The sequence below is a fragment of the Jaculus jaculus genome, chromosome 2, assembly GCF_020740685.1.
Source record: "Jaculus jaculus isolate mJacJac1 chromosome 2, mJacJac1.mat.Y.cur, whole genome shotgun sequence".
NCBI lineage: Eukaryota > Metazoa > Chordata > Mammalia > Rodentia > Dipodidae > Jaculus > Jaculus jaculus.
The window spans coordinates 57,662,700-57,682,734 of record NC_059103.1 but is presented as its reverse complement, the minus strand read 5'-3'; the positions used below and the strand labels follow the sequence as shown (position 1 = coordinate 57,682,734).

The 20,035-nt window shown below is 41.3% G+C and overlaps 1 protein-coding gene across 13 annotated transcripts in view; it reads left to right on the top strand.

Annotated features, from left to right (window-relative positions):
* The first annotated feature begins 471 nt into the window (after positions 1–471).
* Myt1l (myelin transcription factor 1 like) overlaps positions 472–20,035 on the top strand; it is a 456,412-nt gene continuing 436,848 nt past the window's right edge. For 5 of the 13 annotated variants that reach the window (XM_045143670.1, XM_045143672.1, XM_045143677.1 and 2 more), the window contains exon 1: positions 472–916. The gene's annotated coding sequence lies outside the window, so the exon portion shown is untranslated. Of the gene's footprint in view, positions 917–6,847; positions 7,576–20,035 lie in introns of those variants that run through there. The other 8 variants (XM_045143678.1, XM_045143674.1, XM_045143673.1 and 5 more) reach the window with 6 other exon arrangements.

Sequence of the window (20,035 nt, the reverse complement as noted above, 5' to 3'; positions counted from 1 at the left end):
TAATGAAAGAAAAAGAAAAGCAAAAAAGTCACATCGTCATTTCATTATCTAGCTCCCCCTCCCCCTATACTTTCACTGAATGGCTTGAAATCTTGGCATTCCTCTCGATCACTGTAAAATACATACATACATACATACATACATACATACATACATACATATACACATACATACATACATATATTTTACCTGGTAACTAGCTGGGGTAGTATACCTGATTTAGCTGGAGACTTTGATTTGTAGGACTGACAACCTTATTATGCAGTGAGCTTATTATTGATATTATTCTGCTCTCGGTTGCCATGGCCACCTTGTGAGAGACATTCAATTTTCTCTCTTCCATCATCATTATCTATGAGGCCATCTGTTGTGGAAAATGAATTCAGCCTCATTTGCATGACTGATAAGCAATTTTTTTTTATCTATTTAACAGAAGGTCATATGCCGGGGATTTGGAGCTCGTGAAAAAAAAAAAAAAAAAAGCCTGTGGGAGAGGATGAGTGGAGCTGCGTGCATTCGGGGATGGATGTGGAAGTAAAGCAGATCCCTTAGGCCCGTGAGCCGATCGTTCTGCATTTGTCATTCCTGCCTGGGCGACATTTTTTTTCCCCTAAGCTACTGCACACAAAACAGAGCGAGAGAGCTTTTCCTTTCAGTCTTCTTGAAGCCCCCCTGATTCCTCACCTATTGTTGGTGGGTGTATTTCAATTTTTTGATTCCCTGGACTGTGGGTTATGAAATCAATGCTCGTTGAAGACAAAAGCAGCTTTCCCTGCCTCTCGGTGGTATGCGTGTTCCTCCTCGTCCTCCCACTTGTGGGGAAAAGGGTTTTCTCTTCTTGCTGTGTGTTTTGAACCAGCACAGTTACCAAAATTGAACTTGCCGTCCCTTGTGAGCAGTGTGGTCATGGTGTGAGGTACGTGATGCTCTTAGGTTGATTCTCTGGACTTGGTGGACAGGGTCTGCTTGACCGTAGCGCCAGGCTTGTGCTGTAAGCCTATTGTTTGCTCCTTTTGAAAGTTATTTTCATAGCATGGCTGGGAACTGCAAGGTTCCTGAAGTAGAGATTTTAATCCTCAGAAGTCTGTCCTTAGAGCAAAATGATCATTAGATTGCATGTCTAAACAATGACTTTTATTTATCAAAAGAATTTTAAAAAAAAAAGGAAAAAACTTGCTGCATGTTTAGAACTTGGGTGATACGAGCAGACTGAGACAACTTCCTGGAGACTTAGTGGATAACTTTACATTACAAATGAGGAAGGAATTGTATACAAGGGCTGGAGATAAAGTAGAGATTCTCAATGCACCGTTGTATTTACCTAATTATAAGAAAGTTTGATTTGTGTTCATTAAAGAGAAATAAAGATTTTTAACAATAATGTCAATGTTGTATGCTCACAATCATGAAAGAACATTGCATTTGCAATAGAGATATACCTTTTAATCTCACTAAGTAAACTCAAAGTTAACTCTTCAGACTTTAGATTTCAGATAGACCAGAATAAGAATAAATATATGTAAACATTCATCTCAGAGTGAATGATACAGGATATAAGTAGATTTTGAATGCAGCATTTGTTTAGTCACAACACTTTCTTGTGCCATCAAAACTATATAAACTATAAACTCTTCTGTTGTTTATTTGATTAGTGCATTATAATTATGTAAGAGCTTTTTGTTCAAGTGTTTTTACTTTTTACTAAACAAAATTAATATCACAGACAAAAGCACCCCACCAACATCCTTCTTGGTATAAGACAGTCTTTCTCATTGCTAAACTTCATAGAAGTCATGTAGCTTTTCAAATGAAAAATAAGGGCACGTTTTACACACAAATAAATATGTGGTTATTTTAAAACTGAAAGTACAATATTCCCTGTTAAAAGCAACACCACCACATTCCTGTAAGTTTTCACCCCTCAAAACTTTGAACCCAAAGTGTTGGTTGTATATTTTAAATGAAACTAAGTAACACATCCAAGAAAAATGAGGTTTGTTTATTTATTGTTGATTGAAATAAAGGAATGATTAACTCACCTCAAATGTGGAAGTCAATTGGTTCCAACTCCTTTTATAGTTGCACTTTAGCATTATTTTTAGCATGTTTGTCCAAAAGAGACCACTTTTGATATATCTGCATAATAGCCCATTACTTAGCTGTACTTTTTAAAACTTGTCACATGCACAGACCTTTCAGAAGCAGTAGCAGTAGTTATGCAATCTTTCCTTTTCTAATCAACCATTTTTTTATATATATATTAGGCTTGAGTTTGAGAGAAGTAAGTTGATTTTAAATATTAGTTACATACTAAAAAAATTTAAATCTGTAAATCTTGGGTAGTTTATGAGAATTTTTTAAGGGAATCAGTTTTTTCAGAGGACTATTGTTTAAGCAAAAACAACGTGATACTTGGATTTATAGTACAATATGAAGGGCTGTGTGATTGTTGGTGCATATACTCTTCAGAACTCTGAATCAAAATCATCAACTTCTGAAAATCTTAGGAGGTAGCACAGTTGCTGCTTCTCCCGTCCTCCCCCACCCCCCAAAAGTTAATTACCAATCTTGGTTGGATTCTTCTTCGACTCCCTGACATTTGACTGCTGCTAATTCACTGATTAATCTCATTAATGTGATTATAGTAGGATTTGGAGCTGGCCGCCATTGTTCTGTAGACAGTGCTATTCAGGCTGAGCACTTGCCACCCCATTCAGTTTGCTGTGATTTTTCAAAGCCTGGTGGAGTGAGCCATTGTGAGAGGGCTTCCCGGCCTCCTTTCAGCACCGGGAGCTGTCCGTGGCTGATAGCAATTGCATTCAGCAGTGACTGACTTCCTACAGGTTCACTGGCAATGTGAAAATGGCTCACTTTCATCACTTAATGATTGTGCTCATTGAGGTAGAAGCTGAGCAGCATTTATGGCTACAATCGGATGTTTTGAAGATGGTGGAAGCCAGGATCTCTATGCCCGATGATTTTTATTTTGTAAAGACCTTCCAGCTGCCATTACAAACACACTTTTGAAATTATCAGACATATGATTCTGGCAAAATTACTGGTGCTATTGTGGTTTAGGAAACTGTAAACACCACTACTTTTGAAGGGAAAATTCCATCTCCATGTGTGTAGTTATCAATATAATCTTATTTTTTAAAAAGATGAACCAGGGCTATCTGGTTTTTCCCTAGGGCAGGAATTATGCATGTCATATACATTTCAACTTCTATCACATAAAACTTGTACCCAGCACCACACTAATGTCAGCTTCATAGATTTGTGTTAGGTGCTGAGGCCAAGGTTGAGGACCAATAACTTGAGAGCACTTCTGATGCACAAACATTCTTAAAGGAATATGAGCATGCAATCTTCTTGAGGGCTATAGAAGTCATATGCACATGCTTTTTAAAGCATGTAGGATGTTTAGTGGATGAATTCTTTCTCAGGTTATGCTTTTATTATCACCACTATGTTTCTCACCAGATTTAACTTATATATTTTTATTTTTTAAACTTTTTATGAGAATTTCTACTTTTATTCCTTTGTACCGTGTGTTTCATTGCCAAATAACTTATGTTCATTTTCTTTGCCAATTTTTAAGAATTTGGTGAGATAAATGTGGTTTTGCAAGTTTAAAGCTCTTTAAAGTTTTTCGATTTATTAATGTGATACTAAAAATTTAAATACTGAATTGACAATCTGATTACTCATTTGTCTTTATGAATGCACCACATGTGTAATTTTAAAAATCAATTACTTATATAAAATTAATTTTGTTAAGTAAATAATATTTTAATTTCATATGTAGAAACAATACATACTGCAGGTCAATCTAGTTTGATGGTGAATATTTTTAAAAGGCATCATCTCTTCTAACATTCTTTGTTTACTTACTATGTATTTTAGTGGCTACATTTTAAATCCCAAACAACTTAAAGTTTTATTTACTCTAATTTATGTAAAAAGAAAATGTAGCCTGTGGAACAAGAGGAAATAAAGGACACTTTGCTCTGGAGTTGGACTTGAGCTGAGCTAAGTGACCCTATTCTTCAGGGTTACAATTTCTGATTAATCACGAGTTCTTTCAAATGCACCTAGTACTTTGCTTGAAAGTCTAGTTTGATGCAAAGTCTCATCAGGACTCTATACAGAAAGCAACTGTCTGTAGACTTGCAGAGACCTTGAGGGTCCTTAAAGACAGGTCTCTCTACAGTATGGTTTTACTGCCATGGCATTCTGCATGCTCTTTTTCTTCCAGTCTCTTAAGGAATCCTTTTCATGTCTGAGTTCTTTTTTTTTTTTTTCTTTGAAAATTGTCTACTATTCCTTGGAAAATCATGAACCCATAGGGAATACCTGTAACCCCACTGAGGAGGGTCCCCAATGGAATGGGGAAAGGGATGAGGGAAAAGAGGGTATCAATGTATGATGTATCCATACTAAATATATTCATAATAATAAAATATTTTTAAAAATAAAAGCATGAGAGAAGACAAACTTGAAGAGAAGCTTAAAAATAACTAGTATGATATTTACTGAGTTTCATTCCCATGTATTCTATAGTAAAAAAACTATAGCTGGCTAAATTTATTTCAAACTAAAGTCAAAAGATGCCACAAACTTAAAGAATGAACTGCTGCATTTGTGTTGTGTTGTTTTATTTTTGGTATATACTTGGGGGTTCATATCCAAATATCATATGTGGCTGGAATCTAAGAAAAGACATTTTTAAGTTGGTATATCCCTCATGAAAATTTTTTTCTTTAAAGACCATAACTTGTACCAGGAGTAATATTAAATACTCTACTTTTTTAATTTAGTTTTTGTTTGATTTTTCTGACAATGGATTATTTAAGGCAACAACTATACATTTTCCATTAGTACACTGCTTCAATGAAATGTGGCTCAGTTTCAAGTATCTTTGTGTTCTCTCTCTTCCTCCCTCCCTCCATCTCCCTCTCCCTGTCTCCTGTCCTCTCTCTTCAACTCTTCCCCTGTTTGCCTTTTTTTCTTCTCTCTGCTCCCCTACACCTGTATTGTTCCAGAATACACAATGACTTTTCTATGCATGTTTCCACAATGAAACTGTTTTGAGTGTTGACATTCTAATGAGTCCTCAGGGTATCTGCAGAAGTAATCAGAGATGGCAGAGAAAATGGAAGCCAGGTGTCAGGAAACTAGAAAGTACATAAATGCTAATTTATCTTATGAAGAAAACACTGACCAACATCATTACATTGGGTTTTTGGTTAGGAAAAAATTTCAATGTGTACCTCTGTAAAAGAAAAAGCCCTACTCCCCATGTGGGGAATATTGGAAAAGTTTGGAGGGGCAGGAAAGTGTTCTGGTGGCAGTGGACAGAGCATTGTCTGTGAGAAGATGGCGGGGCATAGGGTGTCCCCTGGAAGCCTCCCTTGTTTGACTGCTGTGGTTTCTAAGAGGGCACTGGAAAGGAAGCAGTGCCCTGTATAGTAACCAGTGAGCCTGGTCTCCACAAGTCAGGCAGACTCTTTGGAGGAATTACCTTAGAGACCTGGAAGACAGCGGTCCTGGGAACTGGGGACTGTCAGTCTCCCACGGAAACCACAATTCACCCTGTGCCTGTGGAGGCCCCCAGTGGCTGATCTGTGGGGTATGCCTTGCTCTCATGTGCACTGGAGCCTTTCTAGTCAGTAGGGGTGGGAGGGGTGAATGGGATGGAAACACAGAGGGAGCTATGACCACATGCGCTGTGGCTCTCCATGGCAGCCGGGGTGCTGTGTTTGTGATAGACCGACTGCGAAACAGGACTGTGCTGATGGCCACCAACTCTTCTGCAAAGAGGTACCTCTTACCTTTCATTTAAAGGCGACATAGATTTCTCATTTGCCTGGCTGTTGTAGCTCCCAGCTCTTGTGAATTATGTCAGAGAGTCTCTTCAGTACTTCCCACAATCGTTTCTCCATCTGCCTAGTTACCTTCAGCTCTTGTTCAATCATACATTAGAACACTTAGAATGGCGTGGCTTGGGGGTGCAGAGAGCCAAGCGTGGGCTCTTTTGGCCAGCACTGTCCCTTCAGGTGAATCCTTGTCTGGAGTGGGATCTGGAAACTCCCTGGAGTTGTCATCAGGAGTCTGGGTGTTCCCGGTGAGCTTCCAAGAGAGGGAAGGTGCCAAGTACCTTCATGATTTATGCACCTTTACAATGTGCTGAGAGACTGGAGGTGAAGGTACCATCAGAGAAATGTATTTGTTGCTTATTGACCCTAGAAGCCACTTATTCAAAACAGGACTTAAAAATTAAGTGCTGGTGCTGAAAGTCATACACCTGCATTCCCGTTTGTGTTTTTGTGATCCTACTGGGTCTGGTGTTTTCAGAATAAACTTCTCCTGTTCTTTTTTCTTAAGAGCATACTAATATGTTGATAATGCTGAAACTTTCTTAGGGAATAGTTTTGTTGTTTGTTTTAAAGGAAAAATGATACAAGCTCAAGTTGTACTGAAACAGAATAATATAGTGTGGCTGACAACCCAGAGAGATTGTAAGAACCTCTTAGTTAACTCTCGTGTGTCCGTTCTCTTAAGAAGTGGCTAGGGAGGACTAGAGACCTCTTTTTATTTGTTTCTATGTGCAGCAGTAGTACCAGTGAAAACACAGATTCTGCTGACTTTAGTGAGGTTTATTTGACCACAGTATGAATTTACCATAACATCAATGATAGCAGAGATGCTTTGTAGATGTATTACCTAGCTGGTAGCAGCCAACAGCCTGACTGCGTATTTACCATTCTCATCTATTAGATTAAATACAGCCCTGCACATGATACACTCTGCTCTGGAGATTTAGAGGCCTGTGGGTACAATGTGGGAAGCACACAGCATACATCCCAATCTTGTCTGACTGCTGCAGCCCTAGTAAACAGGAAGGCAAGAAATTACTGATTTTTCACACCACATCTAGAGTGATGAAGTTCGCTCCTGTGACGGGATTTGGGGCAATAGCTATGTTTGGTATTGCATAAAGGACCCGAGCAGGGAAAGTCAGCACCATGCTCTGGGTGTTCTGCGGCAGCGATGTGGTCTCTAAGGAAACCTGTGCTTGATGCTGGCCGCCCGGGCAGCGCTGGCCGCCCAGGGCCGTCTGTCTGCCGCCTGCTAATGGAGGCTGCGTCTCATCCACCAGGCAGAGCTCTGCACGCATGCCCGTCTTCCCTGGCGTTTAGTGGTGTCAACTTATTAATTTCCATCTTCGACTTCAGGCCTGTTAGTTTCCTGTCTGAAAGCATTATTACTTTTGTCCATGTGGCAAAATAATTAGCATACAGATGAGAAGTGGCCCCGAGTCTGCGCGCCGATAGAGAGAAGATGTGCGGTGGAAACTTGATTGGATGAACGCAGAACAAATGGTGGGCGTTCAAAAGCATTAGAAGAGTTTTGTAGTCGCGGAGCAGGCTGGAGAATTTTCTGGGTGAGTCCCTAAGATGGAAGGCAGGGGTGGCTGCCGTGGGAACGACTGCTTGTCAGAGGCTCGCTTGGCTGAAGGTGTGGAGTGGGACTGCCGGCGCAGATAATTCATTCTCTTTGATACCCCTCCAGGTAAATATGTCCTGTCTTTCCTGTTGTTTTCTGAGTCTGCTGCCCAAAGTGGAGCAAAGTTCAACTCTTCTGGGCAGTAACAAAAGAACAGTCCTTGGCTGGCTTGGGTGGCTGCTTCATCCATGTTCAGTGCATCCCTCTGAAGTGAGATTTAGCTGTTTAGAGGTGATTGTTTTCAGAAATCTATAGCAGCCATTATTCAACGTGTTTAATTAATATTTTTTCTGGAACAGTGTATGGAGACCAGCAAAATTAGCAAAGGTTGCTATGAAAGCCCCGATGTAATTAGTTTTGACTAGTGTCTATTTTTCCTAGCTGGAAGATTTTTAGTTCATTTAACCAGCAACTCACTGGAGACTGTGAAAAGTGAAGGAAGTTGTTCTTTATCTGTAGGATCTACAGATAGGGAAGACTGTTAAACAAATGCAACCTTTGGTTCTCAGTTGTGTTCAGAAAATAGGAGAGTATTTTTTTTTTTTTCCAAATGAGACTCCTAGGTTGAGAAGTGATAATAATGCCTTCTAGAACCCTGATTTTCCATTGTCATCAGGGGCACAGATTTCTTATATAATTCTGGGACTATCATGCTGCAACATGGGCTTTGCAAAATTCATTTAGATATGTTTCTAGTGAGACTCACTGATACACAGTTCTTTCCTATCTGAATAATTCCTCTCCTTCTTAAAGGGAAAGGTTTTCATTTTAACTGACCCAATTATTTCATTTGTTTTTAAAGTAGAACTCTAGTGGAAATGATTATCCTTTAACTGGATTTTTGTAGTTTCTTGACTTTTTGAGATCACTTAAGGCTATCGTTTTGCTGTTCTCCAAGTGTTTCTCACTTTAGTTTGCTTTAGACAATGGCAGTGAATATGTCACAGAAAAATACAACTTTTTGGAGGGGGGTTTCTTCTGTCTTACAAAAATTGGAAACAAAACATATCTTTAATGTACCTAGACCATTAGTGCAAGACATTGGCAAACATGTTAACCCCTCATAGGAAGCTTTGGAACTTGGTTTTGCTCTTTTTGCTTGTCATATTCCAAGTTTGTGAATATTCACATTGAAATATATTTTTGCACAATCTATTTTCATATGAATTCCCAAATACACATGCAACTATATTTTTTCTGTTTTGTTTTTAAATTATTTAGTAAACTGAATGAGACCAATTGAGTTTTTAAAATGTTTAGTTCATAATAATAAATACCACATTGTTCTCAGGTACAAAAACTCTTACCTAGAGAAAGTAATGTTCATTTATCCGTGGCTACATTTAGAGTTGAGCCAAGCTTTATATGGCAGAATAACTTCTTTTGTTTTATGATAGGTTATAACTTTCTTTTTAACCTCAGCTTGTCCATTTCAGGGGAAGAGACACTTGAATATCATTTATCCACTAGCTTTCTTTGTGCCTGGCTGCCTCTCACAGGTGAAGTCCAGTTTTGTAAGAGCCAAAATTATGTCACAAGAGTTTCCTCTTGAGAGAGTTACTTTTGCCACTGGCTGTCCTGTCATTCCCCAGACTCCATAGAGTACAGAAGGACTTGTTCCAAAGACAATGACAGGTCCCAGAGCTGCAAATGTGGTGATATGCCAGTCCAAAAGTGTGATTTCTCTAGGAACTTTTCCCTTCCTCCTTTCCTTCCTTCCTGTTTTTCTTAATATTCCTTATCTGGGGTTGAATATCAACTCTGGAAGGGAATGTAGTCTCGCATATTAGAATTGTGTAATTCATCTATGGGATTCTAAAATACTAGTCCAAACGCTGGACATTCTGACTTGGCTGCTCATTGGGCAGTGGTGGGTGTGGGGTAGCACTGTCCTGTACGTCGGGTGCTGGGTGCTGCTCTGTGGGCAGTGGTGGGTGTGGAGTAGCGCTGTCCTGTACTCGGGTGCTGGGTGCTGCTGCTTTGGTAGGGCTGCTACTGATTGTGAATAGCAACAGCAACAAAAAAGTGTAAATATTTCTTTTCACAATGTTTCTCAATCTCATTTCCTTTAAAATTCTGTCCTATGTTTTTAATTTTACTCTTATGGGTATGCTGTGAGTCTTCTAGCATTTTTTGTTGTTGTTTTTAATGTAAAACATATGCTTTTAAGATGCCAGTGTGACACTGTTTTATGTAGGCTATAGTATTTGAGCCATTGGGCTAATATGTGTGCCATGTAAGCTGACCTCAGCCATAGTGTGCGTGTACTTATGAATATAGTTAAAAGAACTTTATGAGTCAGTGTTGCATACTGCCTGCGTTTTGCAAAAGGCTCACTGCTTAGGTAGCACACTCAATCTCCTTCAAGAAAAACACCTTGAGGATACTGAACATTTGCTTGAGAAATTTTCAGGTGTGGAATGTCAGGCTTAGGACTCTAAATCAAACAGATTGAAGATGAATAATTTATTGGGGGGCTCCTTTTAGTACCTTGACAAGGATTTTCATTGTCGGATTTCCAGCTCAAACACAGCTTTGAGTAGCACCTCTGCCATTGTCTAAACCTGAGTCCATAGTGTATTCTAATGAACACTCACAGAAGGTTTCTACACAAGTCAGCACTCCCACGCAGTTCCTGGGGCCACCACCACACACATTCCTGAATCCTGAGAACAGGGGACAATTTTCAGAGAGGCTGACTTTGAATTTGGCCACATGTCCTCTCCCCAGTCCATGCATTCCCCAGCCTGTGCCATCTGAGCAGAAGCTGAATGCACAGTGCACCGTCGCCATGGAACAATGCTAGCCAGACTGGTGGTGGAAATAATCCAGTCTGCAGGGCACCCCATAGAGAGCCATCAAATCAAGTCTGCTCTGGAGCTGTCTGCTAGGTTGTGAATACTCAGAAATCAATGCTGCATCTGCTAGTGGACCCTCTGGTTCACTGAAGCCCCCACCTGCCTAATGCATCTAGGCAAGAGCTTTCCAGAAGCCAGTTTCCTTCAGGATAAATTTAATATGTCTTGAGGGCCAGGCACAAGCAAATTGATTCTATCTCTGCACCAGGAAAACTCATAAACATCTGTAAGAGCACAGCTTCCCAGCAATTCCAGGATTAGAGGGTGCTATTTTGTGAAATATTCCAAGCCTGCTCCCTTCATACCTCATGCCAGCATGGCATTTTTTAATTAGGAAGTTGATTAAAAAGGGCACAGCAGACCACAATGTATGGTCCTTTGGCATCCATCCAGCTGTTTGTTGACTGGGTGGTGGAAAGCACCACTCATCACATCACCAGTTGCAGGAAAGAGAAGAGCTGAGGGGTGGTGAGAATGGGATGGTCCTGCCATGTGTGCTAACAGCCACTGGTGTGGCTTCCACTGCTACAAGGCATCTCTGCAGAAAAGCTTGCTGGCTTCTTCCATGACCCAGATCACGTGTGCTTTGCAGATACCTGCAAATGTGGGACAGCTAGGTGTATTACACTGAGGAATTCTGGCCTTCTGATTTTTTTAGTAGTGAACAGGAAAAATCATAGTTGTTTGTATTTTCTGGATTTGCATCTGCTTTATTTTATTTTTTTAACCACTTATTCTATAGTCTGTTGTGAGTGGCGATAGCTTTTCTAATCTCAAATGGGGTTGTGCTGTTTGTTCTCAAGAGCAATTGGTTTGTTTGTTTGTTTTTTCTTTTTCTTTTTTTTTTAAAGGGAAATTCTTTTCCTTATGGTATCTTTTTCAGGGCTTGAAATATATTATCACAGGAATAAAATTTTATGCCTAATTGTAGTGTTCCCATGGCTAATGTGGTGTGAATAAGTACCATGTTATGAATTTAACCCTGTCCCTCCTTCCTATTGTTGGAGCATTTCCCCAAGATTAAATATACCAAGGAAGGCAGAAACAGATGGCCACTTATGACTGACACTGAGACCCCCCCAAAGTCAAGGGAGAAGCCCCGGGGCTTTTGTATGACCTCTGTGGTACTGATGAGGAATCACATCAAGGGATGGGACAACATCTTCACCCCAGTGGGACAGGTCAGCTGATGGACAATGAACCTCTTTTGTTCTCTTTCCCTCTGAAATGCTCTGCATACATAGATCGTTAGAGAAGCTGCTAATTATTTCAAGATCCTGTATTTTGGGAGTGTTCATTGACAACTGAGCAGCCATCAGCAGCAGTAGAGGACAGACCTTGGGTTCTCAGCACCCTATATCTAAGGGAAAATATCTAACTTAATGCTGGATAGAGTTGAAAAATGTGACTCCTCAAAGCTATTTCCTCCTTCCATTCTTTTTTTAAAATTATTATTTATTTATTGGGGGAGCAGCAGATAGAGAGAAAGAGAGAATTGGTACGCCAGGGCCTCCAGACACTGTAAACAAACTCCAGATCCATGCACCCCTTTGTGGATCTGGTTTACGTGGGTCATGGGGAATCAAACAGGCATCTTTAGGCTTCACAGGCAAATGCCTTAACCGCTGAGCCATTTCCTCAGCCCTCATCCGTCCATTCTTAAGCCACTAACAGAACATCCCTGTAGCATGCACACATTGATCCTCTGTTATGTACAAGGCCAAAAGAGATAGAAGCAGTCCATAGAGAACCATCCCTAAGAATTTACCTACATACCTTGGGTACCCCCAATGCCAACAAAGTATAACTATAAGTATAAATTCCTGAAGGACAACTTTTCTCTGAATAGATTTGGAAATAAGTTTTTGCTCTTTTGACTTAAGAAGAATGGGCTGAGCCTTGTTTTCCCATTCTTGGGTGGTTAATGCTTTGAGAACCCAGGTGACCATATTAAGTATCCTATCAAGTAACTCTGTTTCTCTATCAATTACATTACTTGAGCTTTTTGCCTTATACGATCTTGAGTTAAAAATACAGGCTTTTTGAGAATTTTGGAAGCTGGTCTTCTTTGCTGTGGTGTCTCCACATACCATAGCCATGCCTTTAATGGGAGCAAAGTTGGGTTAGAAACAGGCATTTGCTCACTGGAGAATATGAGGCAGCAAATGGACACCTATTTGGAGGAAGCAGTGTGGTAAATGTCAGGTGACTGTGTCTCCATCTCTAAACATCTCCATGCAGTCGATAGCAGAAGTCAACAACAGCACACTTTGGGTGCAGTGCAGTGGAGCACCAAACCACTAAGGGAGGCCCAGCCTTCCAGCAGATAGACAGATCCCTGGCCCACACACACCGTCCCTGCTGGCTCCGAGACAGGAGCCATGCTGCCACCATGCAGCCAGTAGAAAGGCAGTTGACTACTTGTGTGCTCGCCATTGGCTACAGAGGCTACCACCAGGAGGAGGTGAATTCGAATTAGAAGGTGGTCATGCATTTAGACTGTCTGATGTGGGGCTGTGCACTGCCATGGAGATAGCCCTGGCTAAGAGTACCTGCAGGCTCAGAATTTAAAATTCTGCCATGAAATCCTGTAATAGACAAGTTCAGTTGAAATTAGCATGTTATATTCATTCAGAGTCTAGAAATACAAGCAGTTCAGGCATCAAAAAACCACATGTCTGCTTAAAAATGGAGTTCTGAGATTACATAAAGCAAGAAGTATTGCTTGATGCTAGATATGTGTGGAAAAAAGGAGAAAAACCCTGGCAATATGCTCAAATATCTGTTAGTCTCTTATTGTTTGTCTAACATGGGTCATTTCATTCTGATCTAAATCCTTGAAATTCCCCCTGTAGTTCTATTCTGAATCTTTCAGTATCTTTTGCAATTCTTTTTGTAGGTTTGAGAGGAAGGATAGTGGTAGCTTGGCTGCCTAAATATTTTTTAGCTAATTTGCTGGTACTGGGATATTGTTAGCTCCAAAACAACCCTTCTCCCTTAGAGACCCACTGCACATGCCAAGTGGTGTTGTGTCTGCCCTCAAGGGACACAGTGGCACACCTGTTTACAAATGGTCTGGGCCACCTGTTCCTGGCTTCAGAGTTAATGATGGGAACAGGATCTGATCAAGGGGTTTGTGTACATGGAGGGCAGTCACTTTTTAACACTCCACAGGCCCATCCCTGTCTAGTAAATTTTGAACAGATTAGAAAATACATTCAGCCTGTCATCATACCCCAAATCACCAACACCGAAGATCCAAGAGCCAGATGTAGAGTGCATATAGAAAATAATGCAGCCAATGAAATCTTGTATTTCATCCCTAGTATCTTCAAAAACTACAAAATACAGATGAAATTGCTTCCTTTCATTGTAATGCATTGCTAAAATGGAAAGTTGTTGCTAGAGTAATACTCAAATGAGAACTAGTCACTATTAAAACAAAAATATTCCATATTTCCCCCCTCTCTCTTTACTGTCATCACTGATAATTCTGTTAGGGCCACTTGAAACATGGCTTTTAACCAGCTTTGGGGTTTTATTAGTGTCGTGAATTGATCCTGTCCCAAGATTTTGGTGACTAAAGGGCAGACAGTCAGGAGGACAATTAAAGATTTTGCTAGTAACGACTCTCCTTTACTGATTTCTTTGGTCTCTCCTGAGAATAAGAGGACTCTGCTCTGTCTGTTTTTAAGTATAGCAGTTAATTTGTACACACACTGCAAGTTTCTAATTCTCCAAAATACCAAACTGGCTCATTAGTCTCTTATGAGTTTCCACAGGAAGACATTTCCACTAAATGCTAAGCGTGTAGTCACCTTCGTGAGTTTATTCATTCCTCTGTCCTTTTTATCTTCTAAGTGAGATTTTCCATTCATGGTTCACCTTGACATAACCTAGAGTCCATGTGGAAGGTCCAGGTTGGAAGGCCCTGCATAGGCTGGCTCCCACATGACTCAGGGATGACTTTAAGCACAGGAGCGAGGCTTACCACCTCTCAGTGTCTTCTTTCAGGTTAGGGGATGAGACACCATCATTTCCCAAATACCCTTCAACCTGAAGCAAGAGGCCTGGACACTCACAATGGGCATCCCTGCTGGTCATAACTCTAGTCCAGGAGTAATTAAGGCCAGGAGAAACATGAAACTCCTGTAACCAAATGCTATTCAGTAATCCATAAAATTCACCATGTGAAATGCAAATATATGTCTGAGCATTAATGAACTCTTACCTTCTTTGCTCTTAGTTCCATCTGTTTTGTGCTTGTCACTTCATTTTACTTTAGTCAAGTTTTCCTTTATGACAACCATAGATTCAGAAAAGTGCCCTGACAGAAGTCACAAAAAACATGCATATCACAAAAACATGGACAGATCTGTGGTTACAATTCAGTTTCTGTCAGCTCTGTTACTTGTACAGGCATTAACTTATTATAACATAGACAAAGAAATTAATTACTTTGGCTGGCTTGGGATTTGAAGACGCAGCCTTGCTGTCTTCATGGCTTGCCTTCCTCTTCAGAAACGGTAGTTATGGTTGGCACAAGTTAAGCTGGAGCACAGTTTTAGTAGATAGATTCTATTATATAATCCATGTCCTAATTCTGGTAGTCTAGAGTAGAAGACACCTAGATTGACAAGTGAAAATTTGAGCATTCAAATAAGCACTTTGATTTACCATTGCATGATCATCATGATACACCTGGATCCGAGTACTGTCTGCAGAGTATTATAGTGAATCATAGAACATGGAGCCCACTGGAGGGAAGGAAATGAGACAAGTAGGTCAGGCCTATGAAGAGTTAGACAGCTGTCACTCTACCCCCAACCCTAGGTTTTCATAGAGGTCACTGAACTTTTATGGGTCACTGGTGCCCAGGGCTCCTTTAAGCTGAAATGAAGATTGGTTGGCCAAAGGTCCAGGAGATGTTGGTCAATGGGCACCACAAAGTCATGGACAGATAGGATAAAGAGTATCTAGGGTACCTGAGATAAGGGTAAGGTACCAGATAGTTCACAATGGTGGAAGAAAGCCATCTGAATGTTTATATTGTGAAGGGGCATTGACATGTGAGGAGGACACAGCCATGCTAAACCTTAACACAATGTATAATCTAAACACTGCTTACCTTCCTATAGTTATGAGCAAGTTTGTGCATCAATTATAAAGTTAAAAAGCTTGTTTAGGACTGAGCAGAGTTGCCAGCACCTATGTAAAACTCTGGGTGTGGAGGTATGCTTCTGTAATCCCCTGCTGGAGAGTGGAGGTAGGAAGATCCCTGAAGCTCACTGGCCAGCCAGTCCAGCCAAATCAGTGAACTCCACATTCAGTGAGTGATACTGTCTGAAAAATACGTGGTAAGAAATTAAGAAAGACATCCAGTATTGATCTCTGACCTCCACATGCATATGCACACATGCACATACACGAGTATGCACATACATATGGACAAAAAGGTGTACCACCCACAACACATATGCAAACATACACATGTTAAATTTAATAAAACAATGTACTCATCCAAAACCTCCCAATGCTATAGTTAAGGTCCCCCTGCGTGTGAAGAAGCATATCTTGTGCTGGAAGACATGGCAAGGAGCAGGAAAATGACAGTAACTATATGTGTATGTTGTGGGTGAGAAGGTGGGGCAAGAAAAGACTGAAAACTACCATAACTTTCTCTCCTTTTAAGATTAAAAGAGAGGGATAAGGGCTGGAGGGATAACTTAGCAGTTAAGGTCCTTGCCTGTTAAACCAAAGGACCCAGGTTTGATCACCCAGGAACCATGTAAGCACAAGATGGCACATGCATCTGGAGCTCATTTTCAGTGCTTAGAGGTCCTGGCACACCCATTTTCTACTCCCCCACTCTCCCCACCATTTCTCTCTACCAAATAAATAAATAAATAAGAAAGGATAAAATTCGCAAGCCAGGAATCTATGCAAAAAGAGTCGGAAGTCTTGCCTTTTATTTTCATGAGCTGATTTTTCTCGCTGGCTGTGTAGGAAGGGGGATTTTGTTGTGAGGCCCTCTCATCTGGAAGCTACTCATATTTATTCATTGCTTAGACCAGCTCGTCTTCATTGTAGATACTGTGTGTTAGGATTTCTACTGGGCTCAGGATTTGTACACACTGATGAGGGGGAGAGACACATCTATGGATGACAACAGCATTGGGGATTGGTAGAGATGGGGGGTGGTTGCCAATGAAGTGTTTGGGTTTTCCTAAAGTAGTGAAATTTGCCAGGCAGGGATAACATGGAGTAGGTGCTTGTGGCAAACCTCAGGGGACAGGAAGATTTCCTCAGATGTAAAGGAGAATTAAATTTGGGCAGAGAAAGTATAGTGAGTAAAAAATTAATAGGAATGGATGCTTGTGTAGGAATGAAGTAGAAAATGTTTTAGAAGGGGGTTGGGGGAACATGGAGAACCACTTGGAGGACAAGTGAGGCAGGTCGTGGGGGGTCATGAGGCACCTCACCACAGTCTCGGGTGATGAGGCCATGACTTCATTCCCTGATAACGGGAAATTACCAAAGTCTTTTGTGCATTTGAATGACAAGGCCAGAGCTATTCTCTGGGATAATTAATCTGGCAGCCAGTCAGTGGTTACTTCCTGCCAAGTGCATCTCTAAAATAGCTCTCCCTACTGCTCTACCCCTTCCACACCATCACTCTAGTATACACTGTCATCATCTCTGTCCTGGACTGTCACCTAGTCATACGTGCCACCTCCATACACACTGACAATTCATTGCACCATGTGGTGCAGGGAGCTCCCAGCACTTTCTCCTGTAGGCTTCTTGTGGCTGTATTACCCTAACCCATGTGAGAGAAAACACCCAAGACAGAACACCCTGCCCACTGTCTGTGGGTGGGCCACGATCACTGTTCATTTTCCAATTCTTTCTCTTCAGTGTTCATGCAAACACATCCTGCTACCTTCAAAGAGCACTTTCCCAAAGCCCTCCTGGCCCTTCCTCAGAGTGTTCTCAGGAAGATTGTCTATGGTGTATTTCTAGCTGTGCAGTGATGGTGTTTCCTCTGGGAAGGCCCGAAAACAGTGGAACAATTTTGGGGATCTGTGATTATCCTTCTAAAGTGGATATTGATCATAGTTGATTCTTGTGATGCACTGTGTGAGACTTGTGGGGACACTGCAATTTACCTCTCTCCAGTGTCACTTCTGGGACTTAAATCACTGCTATTCATGACATCTTTGCCATTCTACTTTTTCCAACAATGTTGATTCAGTGTGAAGCTCCTCACTCCATGAGCAGAGAGCACTCATGTCGGTCTGTACACCACTGTGTACTCTGACGTGTGGAAACAGGCATGGTGTCACTGCAGGGAAAACTTCCACACCCACTAAGAGTGCATATCACACTCACTGCCTATTTTTTAAGCCACTTAAGGCTTACAATGAACATAATGTCGCCCTTTGGGTTAGTCACTTTTTGGGAAGACATCTTTACTTTGGCTCAAGATTTCTGGGACTTCAGCCTGTGGTTGGCTGGCTCCATTGCTTATAATTCTATGGTGGAGCAGAGACGTCATGGTGGAAGGCCAAGAAGAAGGAAGCTATTCACCTCATGTCAGCCAGGAAGCAAACTGAGCTATCTTCTCCAGAGACACACCCTCATTCACCTCTTCTTCCAACCAGGCCCTACCTCCTAACAGCCCATTCAGATATAAATCTATGGATTGAGCCACTGCTGATATCAACTTCCTCATAATCAAACCACCTCTCCCTAGCATGACCATCTGGAGAGTAAGCCTTCAACCCACCAGCCTTTGGGGTCATTTATATCCAAACCATAACAACCCTGAGCTTCTTGTGTCCCTTGTCCAGTCTCCTTGTGGGAAACCTTAGCCCTCTGCACACTTATTCTCCTTTGTCTACTATGCACCCTTCCTCATTCTTACTTTTTAATACTACTTAGAAGATGATAAAAGTTGTGTGTCTTCCTCTGGGGAGCAAGCTCCCAAGGAGGGTCCTAGAAAACACAAGCATGGCCTGATGCACAGCAATCAATGCTAATAAAATTCTGCCAAGGACAAGTCACCCTCTGTCCTCAGTGCTCCCTCTGACTAGGGCAAAAACAAGGCTGTAGAAAGCAAGAACCTGGACACAGAACTCAGGCAGCCAAGGCCCAGCATCAGGAAGAGAAACAAACCATAGGCTCTTCCTGCTCCAGGTTCAGAAATGTCATCTTCTGAAGTCTCAAAGAATGTCCTTGAAGTTAAATGTGGTAAATTACTATTGGCTCCAAAGAAGTCATTGCCCAGAAATAGGCAGCTACCTGACATCTTAGACTGGGGTGGAGCTCAGTGGTAGAGACATACACAAGTCCCTGGGCTCTACCCTTGTATTGCAAAAAAAAAAAAAAAAAAAAAAATCACCACTGTCCTTTCCTACTATAGAGAGATTGTGAGAGCAGAGAAATGGAATGGGGGAAGTGTCTGCTTCTGAGGCATGAAGAATCCCTCCTGTTTCATGATTATTTTAAAACCTACAAGCAACCTTAGTAATTGAAATAGTGTGGATTTGCCGGATTAAAATTCTGGGAAAATAGAACTTTAGATAATATGCTTTGTTTCTGTGTATTTTAACCCAAAAGTTGTTTAGGAGGAACTCAAATTTAGGAAGTAGTAAGCAGCTTTATGGGAATAGTGAAGAGTACAGTGTAGAAACTTCCTCAGCTCCTTGCTGAAAGACTAACCTAGACTCCACAGTGTCCCCTTCCTCTGGTTCTGCTGAGTGGTGATGTGGTCAGACTGATGCACAGAGATTTGTGATTGAGATGTGCAACTTTCATAATCAAGTTCATCTCATTTTCAAGGCAGGTCCAAATTCTAAATGTCATGGAATGACCTTTTAAACATTTGGGAGGGCTGTAGGGATGCTCAATCTGTAAAGTGCTTACCGTACCAATATGAGACCTGAGTTTATTTCCCAGTTCCCATGTATAAAACACAAAGTGGGATGGCGCGTGCTTGAAATTGCTGGGGAGGCAAATATCTGAGGCTTGCTGGCCAGCCAGTCTAGCCTACTTGGTGAGTACCCGGCCAGTGAGAGACCCTGTCTCCGAAAGGTAGACAGCATGCCTGAGGATCTCCTCAGGCCTCTACATGCATGCACATACAAGCATACACACTCATATACATGAACACGCATGTGCATTTTAAAGGTTTACTTGATTGAATATAGAAAATAATATATCCATGTATCATGGAGTGTAATGATTTTCAGTGAGGATTTTTCACTTTCATTCTACATTCATAGCCCACTTCGGCTCATACCAGCCACATCACCACTCACCGCTGCTGGCTGCCATGCAGGGAACTTATTCAGAGAATGATTACTTCTTCCAAGTGAAATGTCTGTGACTTCACCAACTGCCCTAGAGGACGGCAGCTGAGAAGACTTAGGTGTGATGGCCATTCTAGGTCAAGGTTGAAAAACTGTGGCTCATTGCTCGGTTCTGTAAGTGTCTTCTTGGAGCGTGGCCATGCCATCCATTTGTGCCCTTGTGTTATGACTGTTCAAGTCATGCAATGAGCTTCTTCAGGCTCTTGGAACTTCACTGATAGACCCACTGAGAGGAAGATTCTAGATCTTCATCTCCAGGAATGAGCTGAAAAGGAACAATGGATTAAAAAGCAA